Source organism: Coregonus clupeaformis, chromosome 10 (assembly GCF_020615455.1).
Source record: "Coregonus clupeaformis isolate EN_2021a chromosome 10, ASM2061545v1, whole genome shotgun sequence".
In the NCBI taxonomy this organism is placed as follows: domain Eukaryota; kingdom Metazoa; phylum Chordata; class Actinopteri; order Salmoniformes; family Salmonidae; genus Coregonus; species Coregonus clupeaformis.
The window spans coordinates 30,934,674-30,958,216 of record NC_059201.1 but is presented as its reverse complement, the minus strand read 5'-3'; the positions used below and the strand labels follow the sequence as shown (position 1 = coordinate 30,958,216).

The window sequence follows — 23,543 nt, the reverse complement described above, 5'->3', positions numbered from 1 at the left end:
ATTGGGATGGTGAATACTGTATAGAACTGGAATCCCCCTTTTCATGATAATACTATATAGTTGCCACAATTGCTATTCATAATCTATTCTCCACTCACACATCCATGCATTAACACATAGTATATGACATGGCATCCAGACATCATATTATTCATAATAGTCAGGTGCTGAGACAGAAGAGAGAAAGCTGCAATACAAAAACATGCTGGTGAGGCAGCTGCAGATGGATTATAATGGCAATGACCTGTAAATCAATGATATCTCAATCAATGAACACTAAATTGATGCTAAAACATTGACCCCTTACCAAGGTTTTTTCTTGATCAAAAAGGGGCTTAGGTGGTGGGTGTGGCAGGGGACGTGGCAGAGGGCGCGGCAATGAGCGCGGTCGGCTGTGTCTAATGCTGTGTTCTTTTGCGCAAACCTAATAACAAAATGAATACTGCTAAATTCATTGTTTTGGGAATTTTCAATTCTCCCTGACTGTCTAGCTTTTATTTTGGGGATTGTTAGTTCTCAATGATTATATTATTTAAAAAAATTGTTTAGGTCCATTATCTTTTCTACATACTATACAGTGGGGAAAAAAGTATTTAGTCAGCCACCAATTGTGCAAGTTCTCCCACTTAAAAAGATGAGAGAGGCCTGTCATTTTCATCATAGGTACACGTCAACTATGACAGACAAATTGAGAAATAAAAATCCAGAAAATCACATTGTAGGATTTTTTATGAATTTATTTGCAAATTATGGTGGAAAATAAGTATTTGGTCACCTACAAACAAGCAAGATTTCTGGCTCTCACAGACCTGTAACTTCTTCTTTAAGAGGCTCCTCTGTCCTCCACTCGTTACCTGTATTAATGGCACCTGTTTGAACTTGTTATCAGTATAAAAGACACCTGTCCACAACCTCAAACAGTCACACTCCAAACTCCACTATGGCCAAGACCAAAGAGCTGTCAAAGGACACCAGAAACAAAATTGTAGACCTGCACCAGGCTGGGAAGACTGAATATGCAATAGGTAAGCAGCTTGGTTTGAAGAAATCAATTGTGGGAGCAATTATTAGGAAATGGAAGACATACAAGACCACTGATAATCTCCCTCGATCTGGGGCTCCACGCAAGAGCTCAACCCGTGGGGTCAAAATGATCACAAGAACGGTGAGCAAAAATCCCAGAACCACACAGGGGGACCTAGTGAATGACCTGCAGAGAGCTGGGACCAAAGTAACAAAGCCTACCATCAGTAACACACTACGCCGCCAGGGACTCAAATCCTGCAGTGCCAGACGTGTCCCCCTGCTTAAGCCAGTACATGTCCAGGCCCGTCTGAAGTTTGCTAGAGTGCATTTGGATGTTCCAGAAGAGGATTGGGAGAATGTCATATGGTCAGATGAAACCAAAATATAACTTTTTGGTAAAAACTCAACTCGTCGTGTTTGGAGGACAAAGAATGCTGAGTTGCATCCAAAGAACACCATACCTACTGTGAAGCATGGGGGTGGAAACATCATGCTTTGGGGCTGTTTTTCTGCAAAGGGACCAGGACGACTGATCCGTGTAAAGGAAAGAATGAATGGGGCCATGTATCGTGAGATTTTGAGTGAAAACCTCCTTCCATCAACAAGGGCATTGAAGATGAAACGTGGCTGAGTCTTTCAGCTTGACAATGATCCCAAACACACCGCCCGGGCAACGAAGGAGTGGCTTCGTAAGAAGCATTTCAAGGTCCTGTAGTGGCCTAGCCAGTCTCCAGATCTCAAACCCATAGAAAATCTTTGGAGGGAGTTGAAAGTCCGTGTTGCCAAGCGACAGCCCCAAAACATCACTGCTCTAGAGGAGATATGCATGGAGGAATGGGCCAAAATACCAGCAACAGTGTGTGAAAACCTTGTGAAGACTTACAGAAAACGTTTGACCTGTGTCATTGCCAACAAAGGGTATACAGTGGGGGAAAAAGTATTTAGTCAGCCACCAATTGTGCAAGTTCTCCCACTTAAAACGATGAGAGAGGCCTGTAATTTTCATCATAGGTACACGTCAACTATGACAGACAAATTGAGGAAAAAAAATCCAGAAAATCACATTGTAGGATTTTTTATGAATTTATTTGCAAATTATGGTGGAAAATAAGTATTTGGTCACCTACAAACAAGCAAGATTTCTGGCTCTCACAGACCTGTAACTTCTTCTTTAAGAGGCTCCTCTGTCCTCCACTCGTTACCTGTATTAATGGCACCTGTTTGAACTTGTTATCAGTATAAAAGACACCTGTCCACAACCTCAAACAGTCACACTCCAAACTCCACTATGGCCAAGACCAAAGAGCTGTCAAAGGACACCAGAAACAAAATTGTAGACCTGCACCAGGCTGGGAAGACTGAATCTGCAATAGGTAAGCAGCTTGGTTTGAAGAAATCAACTGTGGGAGCAATTATTAGGAAATGGAAGACATACAAGACCACTGATAATCTCCCTCGATCTGGGGCTCCACGCAAGAGCTCACCCCATGGGGTCAAAATGATCACAAGAACGGTGAGCAAAAATCCCAGAACCACACAGGGGGACCTAGTGAATGACCTGCAGAGAGCTGGGACCAAAGTAACAAAGCCTACCATCAGTAACACACTACGCCGCCAGGGACTCAAATCCTGCAGTGCCAGACGTGTCCCCCTGCTTAAGCCAGTACATGTCCAGGCCCGTCTGAAGTTTGCTAGAGTGCATTTGGATGATCCAGAAGAGGATTGGGAGAATGTCATATGGTCAGATGAAACCAAAATAGAACTTTTTGGTAAACACTCAACTCGTCGTGTTTGGAGGACAAAGAATGCTGAGTTGCATCCAAAGAACACCATACCTACTGTGAAGCATGGGGGTGGAAACATCATGCTTTGGGGCTGTTTTTCTGCAAAGGGACCAGGACGACTGATCCGTGTAAAGGAAAGAATGAATGGGGCCATGTATCGTGAGATTTTGAGTGAAAACCTCCTTCCATCAACAAGGGCATTGAAGATGAAACGTGGCTGGGTCTTTCAGCATGACAATGATCCCAAACACACCGCTCGGGCAACGAAGGAGTGGCTTCGTAAGAAGCATTTCAAGGTCCTGGAGTGGCCTAGCCAGTCTCCAGATCTCAACCCCATAGAAAATCTTTGGAGGGAGTTGAAAGTCTGTGTTGCCCAGCGACAGCCCCAACACATCACTGCTCTAGAGGAGATATGCATGGAGGAATGGGCCAAAATACCAGCAACAGTGTGTGAAAACCTTGTGAAGACTTACAGAAAACGTTTGACCTGTGTCATTGCCAACAAAGGGTATATAACAAAGTATTGAGAAACTTTTGTTATTGACCAAATACTTATTTTCCACCATAATTTGCAAATAAATTCATTAAAAATCCTACAATGTGATTTTCTGGATTTATTTTCCTAATTTTGTCTGTCATAGTTGACGTGTACCTATGATGAAAATTACAGGCCTCTCTCATCTTTTTAAGTGGGAGAACTTGCACAATTGGTGGCTGACTAAATACTTTTTTCCCCCACTGTATATCTGGATTTATTCATTTAAGTTTACAGTTAAAGCGTTTGTAAAAATCAAATAAAAAAACTCTGTTTAGACTTAGGCGACCCGAAAAAATGCTTAGGCGGCCCGCCCAAGGACTGGCTGAAAAATCCCTGCTTAATAAGTCAATGCAGAGACCCCTCAGCAGAAAGCCAAAGCACATAACCCTGACATGTCATTCAATAACACTGGGCAGAGCCCAAATACCAAAACACACATCCTTTTATTGGAGTGATTTTACTGCAGGAGTGCAGTAGAAACACTTCCTCGCTGGTGGTAGACCATCACAGCAAAGAGTTCATTTCAATTTTCTCAGGTTGTGATGAGCTCTGCGTATTTGTTATAAAACTTGACAATCAGAATCGGCACAACAATTTCTATTTTAATACAAAGACACAATGGAAGAGTTACAGTAATAGTCTCTCGCAGGTCTGAGGAAAAACAGACGAGTGATTTATGGCTGATGAAATAGTTTGGACAGTCCAGTGTGTGTGTGTGTGTGTGTGTGTGTGTGTGTCAGTAGAATCATCAGGCAGTGTTTCCTTGCAAGTAATCTCTGAATGTTCCGCAGGGACAGTCTTCCACAGCCCTCCATATCAGTCTGATAGTGCAAGATCCACAGACAGCGAGATATGAATGCGTATACATTTAGCACCTAACACATCATTAATCCTGCTATGGGTGTGTTTTTCTTTCTTTTTGAAGAAGAGTGGGAATTGGTTATGTGTTCTGGCTGTTAAAGGAGAATTGTGAGTACCACACAAACACACATACCATTCCCCTCTCCCTTCATCCATATCACACATCATCTTTAAAATTCCTTCGATAAGACTGGGAGAGAGATGAGATGCCTGATGATTGGGTTGTTGGATAAATGAGGAGGAGGATATGTGATGGTCTCGCTACAGACAAAAGGGCCAGTCATAATAACAAAGAGCTCAGACAGGCTCCCTGTGGACAAGAAACGTACACTACAGACAAGACACAGCATAACAGACTTCAAACAGCACTCTGCTGGAGTGTGATACACAGTACAAAGGTACAGAGAAACATCTCATTATCTCTGAAATCTCTAGGAAACTAGCCGCGCTCACTGAGGTGAACATGAGAAGAACCCAACTGCTCAAGCTGTTTTTCCCCTATCTTGACTCCAACACAACTCTAGAGGGACATTGCTGTCTGACCTCTGCCTTGTCCCTAACCGCAACAAAACAAACTGCATGCATTAGACACCTCTCTCATTTGCTTGTTTTGTGTAATTCAGTAATATTACAAAAAGCAATATTGGAAATATTATTATTTTGAATAATAGAAACAGTGAACTCAGTCACCAGTGGAGTTCTACTCTCCGAATCCATCGGCAACAGGGCGGTATGCGGGGCAAGTGTGGTAGTCTGTGAGCGCTGCGGTTTGGGGACTTCCCAACAGAGGTCACGGGGTCAGGCCACTTAGCCCCCCTCCGTGCTCCCAGTAGTATACTCCAAGAGAACCCAAAAAGAACATGGAGGTGCTAGAGAAAACACAAACAGATCCTTGATTGTACCGAAGATGTAAACTAAACAGATTAGACATTTGGTTTTGTCCCGCTACCAGTAACCACCTTACAGAGAACCTGATAGATCCCATTTAGTTATAGAGCCTAAACCTCACTGGTAGAACCACAGAAATGATGGTCATGGCACCCCATTTCTTAAAGGCCCAATGCAGTCAAAAACATGATCTTCCTGTGTTTTATATGTATTTCCACATAATGAGGTTGGAATAATACAGTGAAATTGTGATAATTTCCTTTTAGTGTAAGAGCTGCCTTAAATTTCAGTGACATCACCATGCGGTAAATTACCGTATTGGTCCGAATATAAGACGACCCTGATTATAAGACGACCCCCCGTTTTTCAACACAAACATTTAGAAAAACAGATTTGCAGACTAGATTCGCCGAACAAAGAACTTCATTTTATTTTAAAATAACAATATTAAAAACACAGTGAATTAAACACAAAGGCAAACTATGTACAGTATGATTCAAAATTAATATCAAGCAATAATAAAGCAACATTTTTAAATAACAGAGAAAATACAGGCCACACATTTAACTAAACTTAACAAAAATTCGCCAAACTTCTCCTCCGATGTCTCTCTATCCCTCACACACGTCCTCTGCCCCGCTGTGTTCGCTCTCGCTGTCATCGCTCCCCAGCTGCTCCGCTTCCACCGGCTCCTCCCAAAGCACGTCGTCCTCGCTGCCGTCCAATGCATTTGAGATGCAACATTTTTTAAAGCCATCGATGATGCTCTGTGAGGGAATAGCATCCCATGCATGCAGGATCCATTCACACAGTAGACTTCTCTCCGAAGTCTGACGGCAGGCGTTGGGCCAAACTCGTTCTCCGTCTAAGTGACAGTCCATTACGCCGCATCATCCTACGACACCAGCCGAGGCTGGCTTTAAATCCAGTGATGTTGAGCTCTCTGGCGATTTCCAGGGCCTTAACCTGGATGACAGCTCTGGTAATGGGCATTCCCTCACTTCTTTTTTCCCTGACATATTCAAAAACCCTCCGGTCAACCTCAATGAAACGACCACTTTGAGGACCACGGAAGGATTTTCGCTGACTGTTAGCATCTTTTAGACGTTGTTTTTCTGCTCGCCATCTTCTTACATTACACTCAGTGACCCCGAATGTCTTGGCAGCTTGGCAGTTGTTAGATGACTCTGCCTTATTGACAACCATTATTTTGAAATTGGCATCATAGCTCCTCCGCTGTTGTTTATTGACCTGGCCCACTTTTGAGCCACTTGTCTCTAAATGGTCAGCCTGTCTTTCCATCTTTAAACACCGGTAACGGGCTGGTTGTTAAGGACGCCTCTTCCCTCCGTCCGGAACGAATTTTTGGCGCCATCTGTGCCCGCGAATGTGTATTGACATTTAAAGGGAGCGCCGAAGAAGAGAAACTGCGCTCTGAATACTAGACCCCGAATATAAGACGACCCGACTTTTTTGGACCTATTTCGAGGGGAAAAAAGGCCGTCTTATATTCGGACCAATACGGTAGTATATATTTTTACCGTCATTTAACTAGGCAAGTCAGTTCTGAACAAATTCTTATTTACAATGACGGCCTAGCCCTGCCAAACCTGGACAACTGTGCGCCGCCCTATGGGACTGCCAAGCCCAGCCAGTTTGTAACACAGCCTGGAATCGAACCAGGGTCTGTAGTGACACCTCCAGCACTGAGATGCAGTGCCTTAGACCTCTGAGCCACTCGGGAGCCCAGTTAACAGATCAATAAGAAAGAGAGTTCCAAACCTCTCTGCCAATAACATATAATTTTCAGTTTTCCCCTCCCCACGCAGACCACTTCCAGACAGTCCTAGAAAAATTATTTATTGAGAAATTGCTCTTTGCTAAGAAGCTATTTTTGTAAATTTTTGACAATTTTAATTAAAAACAAGGAAGGTACTTCATTATTACCCAGAATCGATTTGATATCGAGATAAAAACGGATGCATTGGACCTTTAATGTTTGTTTATTTCCAGTCTCCTATCAGTAGGTTAGTCATATTAGATCAACTATCATCACAAGAGCGCTACAGGTTTATATTGTCATTTGTTTTCTATTAATTACTGCCCATTTCTCTTCTGTCATCAAATTAGTGCAGGGAGAGGCCACTCCTAATGGACTTAATGATGATTACAGACAATATTGGTTTCGCCTTTCAGTAAACAGCCACCGGCTGCTGGAGAATAAATTATGGCTACAGATAAATCAATAGGCTACAGTAGAGAACAACACAAGTGAGTTCTCAAAGAGACTGGATTCTTTTAGCTTCCAACTTCTCATGGGTCCTTTGGGGGTCCCATGTTCTTCACAGGGGGCCACTTGTAGCTCCCACAGATTCCCACAGAGACAAGGATTATCTCCCGTCAGCTCCAGAGTGTCTCAGTGCTCAGCCCAGCACTGCCTGCCTGTCTCATACAGGGCCTGGTAATAGGAACATGGGCGCAGTGGGGACGGTCTTATCTGCTGTTAAGCTTGCCCTTGGGGAATGGAGAGGCAAATACCACTTATTTGCTTCTTCACTCCCTTTCTCCATCCTAATCCCCCCTTTCTCCCTCCTTAGCCTTTGTCGGTAGATTATCTGGCTACCCCAAATCCTGTCAGAACCACACAGGGGGTTAAGACTGGAGGGGAGATGGAAACATAAAGAGGGGAATAAGAGAGGGACCTCAATGCCCCAAATGCTCCCTTCAATTCTCCCTTCAATGCCCTCTTCAATGCCCCATTCAATGCCCCCTTAGTCCCACCAGGGAGCCACGAAAACAATGGTTCAATAACTATGTTTCTCTGAGTTTTTGGTGATGCTCCATTTGGCTAATAGACTACCGTCATGGTAATGGTAGCTTAATGGTCCATAATGTACAATTAGACAGCAGGAATACAGTGTGAAACAACACAAACTCAACACAACCCTTTGTCTCCACTCGTACTGTATGATCACATAGTGAACAAACACTATCCCCCTCTCTAACGATACAGGTCCATCTCCACAACCTCCGTTTTTACAGCAGCAGCCCAGACACCCCATCTGTCTGTCCTGACCTGTGTTTTGGCACATGAGGGTAAGTGTCCCTGTCTAACTGATCCTCTGGCTGATTGGCCACAGTGTAATGACAGTCAGGCAGCCAGCAGCCTCCCTCACTAACAGCCCAGCCCAGACATCTCTGTGGTGCTGCAGTATTGATATTGTATAGGGTTGCAGATGCCTAGTAGGCTTTTAATGATCATGCATCAGTTGACCTCCTCTGGATCATTCTGATTGCTATCATTTGTTTCTCCCTGCAGAACTTGGCTTGTAATCTATATTGGGGAGCCAAGTGAACTGCACATGCACACGCACCATAGTCACACACACATGTATCAACCACCAGTCAACACCAAAAAGAGAAAATCAAGAAGCTGATAAAGGAAGACAACTTGAGAAAGGGAGACCAGAGAATGATCCAGAGAGACATTTGTTCTGAATCCTATGAATCAGAGTGACTTTTCACCCCTCTAATGTTGTCTCATCACCACCACCCCCACCCGCACCCCATAACCCCCGCCACTACCACCATCCCTACCTCAATGTCAAGGTCAGTCCTGGGGTGGGACCCCAGCATTTCCAATTAGGTATCCATTAGACCTGTGTCACAAACCACACACAGCTGTCAGGGCCCTGTGGCTGTGGTCCTGACCCTGCTACCTTCACTTGCCACCCCAGGGCCCACTGTAGAGTGAAAAAGGAAGAGAGAGAGAGAGAGAGAGAGAGAGAGAGAGAGAGAGAGAGAGAGAGAGAGAGAGAGAGAGAGAGAGAGAGAGAGAGAGAGAGAGAGAGAGAGAGAGAGAGAGAGAGAGAGAGAGAGAGAGAGAGAGACAGAGAGAGAGACAGAGAGAGAGACAGAGAGAGAGACAGAGAGAGAGACAGAGAGAGGGAGGGAGAGAAAGTGAGAGAGAGAGAGAGAGAGAGAGAGAGAGAGAGAGAGAGAGAGAGAGAGAGAGAGAGAGAGAGAGAGAGAGAGAGAGAGAGAGAGAGAGAGAGAGAGAGAGAGAGAGAGAGAGAGAGAAGAATGTAAGATTAAAATGTGCATTGTGTCATTACATTTCTTTGTAATGGATGCAAGTCTTATTATTTTAGAAATATATTCCCCTCGTATCATTTATTTTAACACTCTCTCTTCATTCCATTAAAAAGGAATTAAACGAGCTTTGATGAAGATCATCAACCTTGTCTGTTAATTAACACAGTGTCAAACGGTAGAGAGCAGCCCCAGCCCCCTAATAAAGTAATCACCAGACCAATTGCCATCTCTCTGACCCTCTCTTTATGAGCCCTCTCCATTCCCTCTGATAAAACAGACACAGTACAGGATATACACCCAGCTAATTATAGAGGCCTATCACCTTTTACGGTGTATCACATTGAGCAAAAGGTCAATTCGATTCATGAAGGAATTATCAGCAGACAAAAAATTATCACTAAAAACAGAGATCACAAAAAAGAAATATTAGACACTATTAAACATTTGTGCGAAAAAAAAGCACCAGGAATGGACAACTTTCCCATAGAATTCTATTTAATATTTTGGTACAAAGTCGCAACCCTATTTATACAAATGACAACACATTATGTCACTCAATTCAGTGCTTCCCAGTTCCATGGATCAAACAGTTATTTCAGTTATATTAAAACCCCCTGCTGATTACAGACCCATAAGTTTAATAAGTTGTGATAATAAAATAATAACAAAGCTCATAAGCAATAGAATGGCAAAAGTCTTACCAGACCTGATATATACACGCCATGACCAAAAATATGTGGACACCTGCTTGTCGATCATCTCATTCCAAAATCATGGGCATTAATATGGAGTTGGTCCCCCCTTTGCTGCTATAACAGCCTCCACTCTTATGGGAAGGCTTTCCACTAGATGTTGGAATATTGCTGCGGGGACTGTCCCAGACCATTATTCCTCCTCCACCAAACTTGACAGTTGGCACTATTCATTCAGGCAGGTAGCATTCTCCTGGCATCCGCCAAACCCAGATTCATCCGTCGGACTGCCAGATGGTGAAGCGTGATTCATCACTCCAGAGAATGCATTTCCACTGCTCCAGAGTCCAATGGCGGCGAGCTTTACATCACTCCAGCCGACGCTTGGCATTGCTCATGGTGATCTTAGGCTTGTGTGTGGCTGCTTGGCCATGGAAACCCATTTCATGAAGCTCCCGACGAACAGTTGTTGTGCTGACATTGCTTCCAGAGGCAGTTTGGAACTCGTTAGTGAGTGCTGCAACCGAGGACAGACAATTGTTAAGCGGTACACACTTCAGCACTCAGCGGTCCTGTTCTGTGAGCTTGTGTGGCCTACCACTTCGCGGCTGACTCCTAGACGTTTCCACTTCACAATAACAGCACTTACAATTGACCGGGGCAGTTCTAGCAGGGCAGAAATTTGACGAACTGACTTGTTGGAAAGGTGACATCCTATGACAGTGCCACGTTGAAAGTCACTGAGCTCTTCAGTAAGGCCATTCTACTGCCAATGTTTGTCTATAGATATTGCATGGCTGTGTGCTCGATTTTACACACCTGTCAGCAACGGGTGTGGCTGAAATAGCCAAATCCACTAATTTGAAGGGGAGTCCACATACTTCAGACTAAACCAGGTTTTCCCCTAGGATTTTGCCTGTGCTTAGCTCCATTCCATTAATTTTTAATCCTGAAAAACTCCCCAGTCCTTACCGATTACAAGAATACCCATAACATGATGCAGCCACCACTATGCTTGAAAAGGTGGAGAGTGGTACGCAGTAATGTGTTGTAATGGATTTGCCCCAAACATAATTCAGGACAAAAAGTTAATTGCTTTGTCACATTTTTTGGCAGTATTACTTTAGTGCTTTGTTGCAAACAGGATGCATGTTTTGGAATATTTTTATTCTGTACAGGCTTCCTTCTTTTCACTCTCTCTGTCAATTACTGTAGGTTAGTATTGTGGAGTAACTACAATGTTGTAACCTCAGTCTTCTCCTATCACAGCCATTAAACTCTGTGACTGTTTTAAAGTCACCACTGGCCTCATAGTGAAATATCTGAGCGGTTTCCTTCCTTTCCAGCAACTGAGTTCGGAAGGACGCCTGTATCTTTGTAATGACTGGGTGTATTGATACACCATGCTCAAAGGGATATTCAGTGTCTGCTTTTTAGATTTTTACCCATCTCCCCAATAGGTGCCCTTCTTTGCGAGGCATTGGAAAACCTCCCTGGTCTTTGTGATTGAATCTGTGTTTGAAATTCACTGCTCAACTGAGGGACCTTACAGATTATTGTATGTATGGGGTACAGAGATGAGGTAGTCATTCAAAAATCATGTTAAACACTATTAACGCACACAGAGTCCATGCAACTTATTATGTGACGTGTTAAGCAGTTTTACTCCTGAACTTATTTAGGCTTGTCATAACAAAGGGGTTGAATACTTATTGACTCAAGACATTTCAGATTTTCATTTGTTATTAATTTGTAAAAATTTCAAAAAAAATAATTCCACTTTGACATCATGGGGTATTGTGTGTAGGCCAGTGACAAAAACATCTCAATTTAAGCCATTTTAAATTCAGGCTGTCAAAATGTGGAAAAGGTTCAATGGGTGTGAATACTTTCTGAAGGCACTGTATGTTTTGTATTGTAAAAAAAATCTACATAAATACTATCTTACCAAAAAAATTAAAATGAACATCATGGATGTATGTCCTCTGGTAATGAACAGCATGTCATGCAGTGTGTGAGAAAAAAAGCACTAAAACCAAATGGGCAGTGGAGGAACCAATTCAAGCCACCACAAAACAGCCCATAAATCCATAGTGTACGTAGGCACAGACACAGAGATCTACTGCCTTTCTATAGGAAGAGATATAGACACTTTATGTTTTACTATTCAATTAATGACCTCTATATTACTGCAAAGAGAGAATGTATAATCTTCTAGTCAAAAGGAAAGCTCCTAAACTAAAGCCACTAGAGAGAACAGCAGCAAAGGTGTATTTGCTGTCACTTCATGTTTCAAATAAGTCCCCAATGGTTGTTAATCATAACTGTGTTTAAACCCTATTAAATCAATTATCTAAGCACCAGAAGAGTTGGGGATTGGAGAAAAGCCTTTTGTGAGAATCCAGATGTTAGACCCTTTCAGCAGCGTCCCTCAAGAAATGTGTATGTAAGATGAATGGTTATGCAAGAGATACAGTACAGAGATACAGTAAGAAGGTAAGAAGCAGCCTAGTGCCTACACACAGTGGTGGAAAAAGTACCCAATTGTCATACTTGAGTAAAAGTAAAGATACCTTAATAGAAAGTTACTCAAGTAAAAGTGAAAGTCAGCCAGTAAAATACTACTTGAGTAAAAGTCTAAAAGTATTTGGATTTAAATATACTTAAGTATCAAAAGTAAATGTAATTGCTAAAAGATGCTTAAGTATCAAAAGTAATAGTATAAATCATTTAAAATTCCTTATATTAAGCAAAGCAGACGGCACCATTTTCTTGTTTTTAACACATTATTTACAAAAGTTGCATTTGTGTATAGTGAGTTACCATTTTCATGTCCTGCTAAGCATTCAAAATGTAACAAGTACTTTTGGTTGTCAGGGAAAATGTATGGAGTAAAAAGTACAATCTTTTCTTTAGGAATGTAGTGAAGTAAAATAAAAGTAAAAGTTGTCAAAAATATAAATAGTAAAGTAAAGATACCCCAAAAAACTACTTAAGTAGTACTTTAAAGTGTTTTTACTGAAGTACTTTACACCACTGCCTACACACCCTACCCTCAAACACATATTCAAATCAACCACCTGCCAGCCCCCCTCCCACAGACCCTTCTCGTTTATGCTTCCCACCCAGCTGATGGGAGCTCAGAGATAGAGACACAAAGAGAAGGGATGAGCTGCTTCTGCGTCTATCTGTCTGTCCCTATAATGTCCGGCTGGCAGGCTGGTACACTGAAGGGTGTCTCTGTGTGTGGCCTGTACATTGGCACACACACAGGGGCTTTACTGGGGTGCTTCCTGAGAGGGGGACATTGGGCCCAATGTTGACAAAGCCTGGTATGGCTTGCTGTCAGCCCATTCTGGGTGCACTCAATGGAAAGAATCATTTAGGCCGGCCTACAACAGACCACTTTTATATTTGACTTTAATCAATGTTCAGGAGGAGAGCAGGGGCATGGGGAGACGGAGCCAGCCAGTGTGGTGAGCGGTGATCTGGAAAATAACATTAGAAAACACACATAGTGCTAATTCCAACATGAGAGGGGATCTGATCTGAATGTGCTATGAGGAAAGACTGGCCCCACAACGGGCAGATTCAGGGAGCTGAGAGAGGAGGCCCTTTGTGGTGAGCTATCAAAAGCACCTTACGCAACCGCCTGCAAGAAGTGTAAAAATAACACATTTGTCGATTCTGGCTTTGTGAAGGGGACAGTGATAAAAAAAATTCTAACCACTTTAAAGTTTTCAGATGGCTGAGGCTGATCGCTTCCTTTGCAGACTCTCTTTAAGTCTTCTCTCTCAGTGTTATCCAGCCTTGCCACAGGCCTCCTCTTTAAAGGGATACTTCAGGATTTTGGCAATGAGGCCTTTTATCTACGTACCCTGAGTCAGATAAACTCGTAGATACCATTTGTATGTCTCTGTGTCCAGTATGAAGGACTTTAAAGGTAGTTTCGCTACCTCTAGCCACTCAAGGATATTCAGAGACTTGCCCCGAAGCCACTCCTGTGTTGTCTTGGCTGTGTGCTTAGGGTCGTTGTCCTGTTGGAATGTGAACCTTCGCTCCTGTCTGAGGTCCTGAGCGCTCTGGAGCAGATTTACATCAAGGATCTCTCTGTACTTTGCTCTGTTCATCTTTTCCTCGATCCTGACTAGTCTCCCAGTCCCTGCTGCTGAAAAACATCCCCACAGCATGATGCTGCCACCACCATAGGGATGGTGCCAGGTTTCCTCCAGACGTAACGCTTGGCATTCAGGCCAAATAGTTAAATCTTGGTTTCATCAGACCAGAGAATCTTGTTTCTCATGGTCTGAGAGTCTTTAGGTGACTTCAAACTCCAAGCGGGCTGTCATTTGCCTTTTACTGAGGAGTGGCTTCCGTCTGGCCACTCTACCATAAAGGCCTGATTGGTGGAGTGCTGCAGAGATTGTTGTCCTTCTGGAAGGTTCTCCCATCTCCACAGAGGAACTCTAGAGATCTGTCAGTGACCATCGGGTTCTTGGTCACCTCCCTGACCAAGGCCCTTCTCCCCCGATTGCTCCGTTTGGCCGGGCGGCCAGCTCTTGGAAGAGTCTTGGTGGTTCCAAACTTCTTCCCTTTAAGAATGATGGAGGCCATTGTGTTCTTGGGGACGTTCAATGCTGCAGAAATTGTTTGGTACCCTGCCCCAGATCTGTGCTTTGACACAATCCTGTCTCTGAGCTCTACGGACAATTCCTTCAACCTCATGGCTTGGTTTTGCTCTGACATGCACTGTCAACTGTGGGACCTTGTATAGACAGGTGTGTGCCTTTCCAAATCATGTCCAATCAATTGAATTTACCACAGGTGGACTCCAATCAAGTTGTAGAAACATCTCAAGGATGATCAATGGAAACAGGATGCAACTGAGCTCAATTTCGAGTCTCATTGCAAAGGGTCTGAATACTTATGTAAATAAGGTTTTTCTGTTGTTTATTTTTTATAAATTTGCACAACTTTCTAAAAATCTGTTTTCGTTTTGTCATTATGGGGTATTGTGTGTAGATTGCTGAGGATGTAAAAAAAAATCCATTTTAGAATAAGGCTGTAACGTAACAAAATGTGGAAAAAGTAAATGGTTCTGAATACTTTCCGAAGGCACTGTAGTCAAAATGTTTGCCTAGTTGAGCCAATGGCAAGTTGAGAAAATTGAATTGTTTTCTTCCTAGGCATAACGCAAGGCATTATCGCTGGGATATGAGGTAACAACAGGGCCTATGTTAAAAGTGTTTTAAAAACTACAAAGTGTTTGTTAGGTGTTACGCCTGTGTTAAAAGATGCTTAAAATGATTAAAGGACAAAAAAGCGATTGTGATTGTGTTGAATTGTGTTTGGGAAATAAAGATAGACATCGTTTCAAAAAGGTAGTGGTAATATTTCAGACCAAAATGTATCCATACCCGTGGTAAGTTGTGCCAAGAGACCACTTTTTTTGGGACAAGCTACTGTATGTTTTCAAAACTGTAATGTTTACATGAATTTTGATTATGTCCAGGGATACACAACGTCCTGAAATATAAGTAGATATCTTTGTTAGAAAGAATACTATATTTCCCTTCACGGAGTGATGCTGATTGTCAAAAATGTCTCAACTTACCCCACTCTCCCCAAGGTCTAGAGTCAATCTAAACAGCACAGTGTTATGTATGAATGTATCAGGTATGTGATCAGTATTGGTAGCATCATCAGAATAACAGCTCAGCTTGTGGTATAAATCCATGCGTTGAGGGAATCCCAAGCCACAGAGGGTTCTGCTGTTTCAGTCATTGATTTATAACTCTTAACCTGGACATCAATCCTGTGGGCTGTCACCCTCTGACAACCCTGATGCTCTCTTTATTCAGGGTGAGTGACAGATGGACTGATTAACCCACCGGAGGGGTTGTGTGGTTGTTAAAACCAACGATCCCCGCTTACTGAGACCACACAATCAATCCCAATCCTACCGTATTCAATTCAGTCGCCTCTCGTATAACACAAAAGAAAGAAGCAGTTAAAAGTATTTGAGGTACAATATCTAACTCTGAATAAAGTGGTTTGAATGTGTGAGCTCTGTCTGGCACTGATAGACTATTCCCTATGGTAAACGGCTGTGGTGTTGTTGACAGTAGCCTGCTGTGCTGTTGCCTCCCCTGAGGTTGACAGCAGCCATAGTGATATCATACTAATAAGAGCTGATGCTATTTCGGCTCCATGAGATGTGTAGGCAGCTAGGAAACAGTCCAGTATAACATCAGACTCAATGAAGATTCCATTCCACCCACTGACAGGCTTATTATGTTCACATCAAAGATGTAACACATACACACGCACAGAGGCACAAACATACTCATAGAAGTCAACCCCACAGTGGATAACAAGTCTTACCTTTGGTTCTCAAATGTTCTCTCGTAGTGTTCAGAGACCAAGGTCTGGAAGTAAACAAAGTCAAGAGAAGATCAGGAGTCAGAGACAAGATCCATAGAGAGCTACTAATAACCCATCAAAGTATTTGTGTTAGTAAGAGCAACTGTCTTTGTCTCCCAGTTATGATGTCAAAGTGGGTGAATGTACTATACTCTGTTCATGCTGCCTATTCCTGATCTGGGATGTTGTAGACCACAGAAAGCAGCCTCTGTCCATACTCCATTCTGGCTCTTTTGGGTGGTTATGTGTTACTCCATTACGGCACATCCCCAACAGATGCCATACTCTATTAAAAACAAAAAACGATGTTTTAAGTGAGAAGTAGGCATTGGTCTGAAGCCGAAAAAGAAAGGAAATTCACATGAGCACCACAACGCCTACTCCACCCATGCTCTACCAAGGTTTTCCAGCAAACAGCTTTGACCTACTACAGTAGCTATGTTGGTATACTGTACTTCAAACAATGCATATGCAGGTTGCTAAGGATTGAAACCTTCTCAAACAGCCTAATTCATACTCTTAGAGGAAGTGCTCCCACAATAATGTGATTTGTACCGCACTCAAGTATTGGATTCTTCACACACCACACTAATCCCATTCCACTACCTTTTCAAGCTTTCTTTTATTATATGAAAGCAATCTTTGCTTTTGTACTTATAATACCATCATGCTTGATTGAGCTAGCTGTTTTGTCTTGTAGTAATGCGGTGCCTGCCTGTATTTCCATAAACCTTTATTTTAGCAATACATGTAATTGAGATTTTTATTTATTTCATAACATATTTTTGGGGTCAGTAGGTGACCAACATAACAACAAGTGGTGGTGTGTTGGACGGAGTCACTCATATACAGTGGGGGAAAAAAGTATTTAGTCAGTCACCAATTGTGCAAGTTCTCCCACTTAAAAAGATGAGAGAGGCCTCTCATTTTCACCATAGGTACACGTCAACTATGACAGACAAAATGAGGAAAAAAAATCAGGAAAATCACATTGTAGGATTCTTTATGAATTTATTTGCAAATAATGTTGGAAAATAAGTATTTGGTCAATAACAAAAGTTTCTCAATACTTTGTTATATACCCTTTGTTGGCAATGACACAGGTCAAACGTTTTCTGTAAGTCGTCACAAGGTTTTCACACACTGTTGCTGGTATTTTGGCCCATTCCTCCATGCAGATCTCCTCTAGAGCAGTGATGTTTTGGGGCTGTCGCTGGGCAACACGGACTTTCAACTCCCTCCAAAGATTTTCTATGGGGTTGAGATCTGGAGACTGGCTAGGCCACTCCAGGACCTTGAAATGCTTCTTACGAAGCCACTCCTTCGTTGCCCGGGCGGTGTGTTTGGGATCATTGTCATGCTGAAAGACCCAGCCACGTTTCATCTTCAATGCCCTTGCTGATGGAAGGAGGTTTTCATTCAAAATCTCACGATACATGGCCCCATTCATTCTTTCCTTTACACGGATCAGTCGTCCTGGTCCCTTTGCAGAAAAACAGCCCCAAAGCATGATGTTTCCACCCCCATGCTTCACAGTAGGTATGGTGTTCTTTGGATGCAACTCAGCATTCTTTGTCCTCCAAACACGACGACTTGAGTGCTTACCAAAAAGTTCTATTTTGGTTTCATCTGACCATATGACATTCTCCCAATCCTCTTCTGGATCATCCAAATGCACTCTAGCAAACTTCAGACGGGCCTGGACATGTACTGGCTTAAGCAGGGGGACACGTCTGGCACTGCAGGATTTGAGTCCCTGGCGGCGTAGTGTGTTACTGATGGTAGGCTTTGTTACTTTGGTCCCAGCTCTCTGCAGGTCATTCACTAGGTCCCCCCGTGTGGTTCTGGGATTTTGCTCACCGTTCTTGTGATAATTTTGACCCCACGGGGTGAGATCTTGCGTGGAGCCCCAGATCGAGGGAGATTATCAGTGGTCTTGTATGTCTTCCATTTCCTAATAATTGCTCCCACAGTTGATTTCTTCAAACCAAGCTGCTTACCTATTGCAGATTCAGTCTTCCCAGCCTGGTGCAGGTCTACAATTTTGTTTCTGGCGTCCTTTGACAGCTCTTTGGTCTTGGCCATAGTGGAGTTTGGAGTGTGACCGTTTGAGGTTGTGGACAGGTTTCTTTTATACTGATAACAAGTTCAAACAGGTGCCATTAATACAGGTAACGAGTGGAGGACAGAGGAGCCTATTAAATAAGAAGTTACAGGTCTGTAAGAGCCAGAAATCTTGCTTGTTTGTAGGTGACCAAATACTTATTTTCCACCATAATTTGCAAATAAATTCATAAAAAATCCTACAATGTGATTTTCTGGAATTTTTTTTCTCAATTTGTCTGTCATAGTTGACGTGTACCTTTGATGAAAATTACAGGCCTCTCTCATCTTTTTAAGTGGGAGAACTTGTACAATTGGTGGCTGACTAAATACTTGTTTTCCCCACTGTATAGAGGTCTACAGAGCCTGTCTTCATTCCTGATTTCTGTAACCGTTAGCTTACCAGTGTAATATTGACATAAACTCAGAAACACTTGCTCTTGTTTTATCAATTGATCTGCTGATGGGCAGTTCATTATCTCTGTCAAATGAATATGTAGCTTAAAGTTGTGTGTATTTGTATATATTTTTGCAATAAAGATGGTGATGCTATGATAATACACATTTACAATAGGCCTATATCTAAAAACACATACAGCCTAATGATATATATAGGATTGCTATATATACAGTGAGCGAAAAAAGTATTTGATCCCCTGCTGATTTTGTACGTTTGCCCACTGACAAAGAAATGATCAGTCTATAATTTTAATGGTAGGTTTATTTGAACAGTGAGACAGAATAACAACAAAAAAATCCAGAAAAACGCATGTCAAAAATGTTATAAATTGATTTGCATTTTAATGAGGGAAATATGTATTTTACCCCCTCTCAATCAGAAAGATTTCTGGCTCCCAGGGGTCTTTTATACAGGTAACATGCTGAGATTAGGAGCACACTCTTAAAGGGAGCGCTCCTAATCTCAGTTTGTTACATTTACATTTACATTTTAGTCATTTACCTGTATAAAAGACACCTGTCCACAGAAGCAATCAATCAATCAGATTCCAAACTCTCCACTATGGCCAAGACCAAAGAGCTCTCCAAGGATGTCGGACAAGATTGTAGACCTATACAAGGCTGGAATGGGCTACAAGACCATCGCCAAGCAGCTTGGTGAGAAGATGATGAAGAAACACAAAAGAACTGTCAATCTCCCTCGGCCTGGGGCTCCATGCAAGATCTCACCTCGTGGAGTTGCAATGATCATGAGAACGGTGAGGAATCAGCCCAGAACTACACAGGAGGATCTTATCAATGATCTCAAGGCAGCTGGGACCATAGTCACCAAGAAAACAATTGGTAACACACTACGCCGTGAAGGACTGAAGTCCTGCAGCGCCCGCAAGGTCCCCCTGCTCAAGAAAGCACATATACAGTGGGGGAAAAAAGTATTTAGTCAGCCACCAATTGTGCAAGTTCTCCCACTTAAAAAGATGAGAGAGGCCTGTAATTTTCATCATAGGTACACGTCAACTATGACAGACAAATTGAGGAAAAAAAATCCAGAAAATCACATTGTAGGATTTTTAATGAATTTATTTGCAAAATATGGTGGAAAATAAGTATTTGGTCACCTACAAACAAGCAAGATTTCTGGCTCTCACAGACCTGCAACTTCATCTTTAAGAGGCTCCTCTGTCCTCCACTCGTTACGTGTATTAATGGCACCTGTTTGAACTTGTTATCAGTATAAAAGACACCTGTCCACAACCTCAAACAGTCACACTCCAAACTCCACTATGGCCAAGACCAAAGAGCTGTCAAAGGACACCAAAAACCAAATTGTAGACCTGCACCAGGCTGGGAAGACTGAATCTGCAATAGGTAAGCAGCTTGGTTTGAAGAAATCAACTGTGGGAGCAATTATTAGGAAATGGAAGACATACAAGACCACTGATAATCTCCCTCGATCTGGGGCTCCACGCAAGATCTCACCCCGTGGGGTCAAAATTATCACAAAAATCCCAGAACCACACGGGGGGACCTAGTGAATGACCTGCAGAGAGCTGGGACCAAAGTAACAAAGCCTACCATCAGTAACACACTACGCCGCCAGGGACTCAAATCCTGCATTGCCAGACGTGTCCCCTTGCTTAAGCCAGTACATGTCCAGGCCCGTCTGAAGTTTGCTAGAGTGCATTTGGATGATCCAGAAGAGGATTGGGAGAATGTTCGCTGTCAAAACTGTTCGCTGCTCTGGCACCCCAATGGTGGAACAAGCTCCCTCACGACGCCAGGACAGCGGAGTCACTCACCACCTTCCGGAGACATTTGAAACCCCACCTCTTTAAGGAATACCTGGGATAGGATAAAATAATCCTTCTACCCCCCCCCCCCTAAAAAAAATAATAATAATACAAATAAAAAAAACAATTTGTAAAGTGGTTATCCCACTGGCTATAGGGTGAATGCACCAATTTGTAAGTCGCTCTGGATAAGAGCGTCTGCTAAATGACGTAAATGTAAATGTAAATGTCAGATGAAACCAAAATATAACTTTTTGGTAAAAACTCAACTCGTCGTGTTTGGAGGACAAAGAATGCTGAGTTGTATCCAAAGAACACCATACCTACTGTGAAGCATGGGGGTGGAAACATCATGCTTTGGGGCTGTTTTTCTGCAAAGGGACCAGGACGACTGATCCGTGTAAAGGAAAGAATTAATGGGGCCATGTATCGTGAGATTTTGAGTGAAAACCTCCTTCCATCAGCAAGGGCATTGAAGATGAAACGTGGCTGAGTCTTTCAGCTTGACAATGATCCCAAACACACCGCCCGGGCAACGAAGGAGTGGCTTCGTAAGAAGCATTTCAAGGTCCTGGAGTGGCCTAGCCAGTCTCCAGATCTCAACCCCATAGAAAATCTTTGGAGGGAGTTGAAAGTCCGTGTTGCCCAGCAACAGCCCCAAAACATCACTGCTCTAGAGGAGATCTGCATGGAGGAATGGGCCAAAATACCAGCAACAGTGTGTGAAAACCTTGTGAAGACTTACAGAAAACGTTTGACCTGTGTCATTGCCAACAAAGGGTATATAACAAAGTATTGAGAAACTTTTGTTATTAGCCAAATACTTATTTTCCACCATAATTTGCAAATAAATTCATTAAAAATCCTACAATGTGATTTTCTGGATTTTTTTTCCTCATTTTGTCTGTCATAGTTGACGTGTACCTATGATGAAAATTACAGGCCTCTCTCATCTTTTTAAGTGGGAGAACTTGCACAATTGGTGGCTGACTAAATACTTTTTTTCCCCACTGTACAGGCCCGTCTGAAGTTTGCCAATGAACATCTGAATGATTCAGAGGAGAACTGGGTGAAAGTGTTGTGGTCAGATGAGACCAAAATCGAGCTCTTTGGCATCAACTCAACTCGCCGTGTTTGCAGGAGGAGGAATGCTGCCTATGACCCCAAGAACACCATCCCCACTGTCAAACATGGAGGTGGAAACATTATGCTTTGGTGGTGTTTTTCTGCTTAGGGGACAGGACAACTTCACCGCATCAAAGGGATGATGGACGGGGCCATGTACCGTCAAATCTTGGGTGAGAACCTCCTTCCCTCAGCCAGGGCATTGAAAATGGGTCATGGATGGGTATTCCAGCATGACAATGACCCAAAACACACGGCCAAGGCAACAAAGGAGTGGCTCAAGAAGAAGCACATTAAGGTCCTGGAGTGGCCTAGCCAGTCTCCAGACCTTAATCCCATAGAAAATCTGTGGAGGAAGCTGAAGGTTTGAGTTGCCAAACGTCAGCCTCGAAACCTTAATGACTTGGAGAAGATCTGCAAAGAGGAGTGGGACAAAATCCCTCCTGAGATGTGTGCAAACCTGGTGGCCAACTACAAGAAACATCTGACCTCTGTGATTGCCAACAAGGGTTTTGCCACCAAGTACTAAGTCATGTTTTGCAGAGGGGTCAAATACTTATTTCCCTCATTAAAATGCAAATCAATTTATAACATTTTTGACATGCATTTTTCTGGATTTTTTTGTTGTTATTCTGTCTCTCACTGTTCAAATAAACCTACCATTAAAATTATAGACTGATAATTTCTTTGTCAGTGGGCAAACGTACAAAATCAGCAGGGGATCAAATACTTTTTTCCCTCACTGTATATATATTATTTTAATAGCAAGACACTGTAAAGTCCATTATTCCTCTGAAGAGTATGAATTAGGCTGTTTGAGAAAGTTTGATTCCTAAGCAACCTGGATACACATTGTTTAAATTACAACATACCAACATAGTTATTGTAGTAGGTCAAAGCTGTGCAATTCTACACATTTTGCTATGCAGCTGAGAGAAAATGTTGCAGGTTTTAAGCTAGTTTCCTGCAATTCTATGCATTTTACCATAGATAATGTGTTATTTTGCTAAAAAAATAAAAACAAAATGAATACTGCTAAATTCATTGTTTTAGGAATTTTCAATTCTCATTGACTGTCTAGCTTTAATTTTGGTGATTGTTAGCTCTCAAAGATTGCTCAGTTTGGCCGGGCGGCCAGCTCTAGGAAGACTCTTGGTGGTTCCAAACCTCTTCCATTTAAGAATGATGGAGGTGACTGTGTTCTTGGGGACCTTCAATGCTGCAGAAAGTTTTTGGTACAATTCCTTCAACCTCATGGCTTGGTTTTTGCTCTAACATGCACTGTCAACTGTGGGACCTTATATAGACAGGTGTGTGGCTTTCCAAATCATGTCCAATCAATTGAATTTACCACAGGTGGATTCCAATCATGTTGTAGAAACATCTCAAGGATGATCAATGGAAACAGGATGCACCTGAGCTCCATTTTGAGTCTCATAGCAAAGGGTCTGAATACTTATGTAAATAAGGTATTTCTGTTTTTAATCTTTTATACATTTGCAAAGATTTCTAAAAACCTGTTTTCACTTTGTCATTATGGAGTATTGTATATAGATTGATTAGGCCGTTTTAGATTAAGGCTGTAACGTAACAAAATGCGGAAAAAGTCAAGGCGTTTGAATACTTTCCAAATGCACTGTACATATCGTGTAATTCCACTGTATGTTCCTTATTATTTGTTTAGTATTATCCAACTTCATCCAGATATTATACTGTTGATGTGTATGGAGTACAAAATTACTGGTTAGCTTGTATTCTC

The 23,543-nt window shown here is 42.4% G+C and overlaps 1 protein-coding gene across 10 annotated transcripts in view; it reads right to left on the bottom strand.

The window, feature by feature from the left end:
• LOC121574993 (extracellular sulfatase Sulf-2) overlaps positions 1-23,543 on the bottom strand; it is a 75,230-nt gene that overhangs the window by 27,894 nt on the left and 23,793 nt on the right. For 4 of the 10 annotated variants that reach the window (XM_041887730.2, XM_041887727.2, XM_041887726.2 and 1 more), the window contains one exon: positions 16,269-16,312. The exons of 1 other annotated variant lie outside the window; for it this stretch is intronic. The gene's annotated coding sequence lies outside the window, so the exon portion shown is untranslated. Of the gene's footprint in view, positions 1-8,694; positions 8,841-16,268; positions 16,313-16,459; positions 16,557-23,543 lie in introns of those variants that run through there. 5 more of the 10 variants (XM_041887728.2, XM_041887724.2, XM_041887734.2 and 2 more) reach the window with 4 other exon arrangements.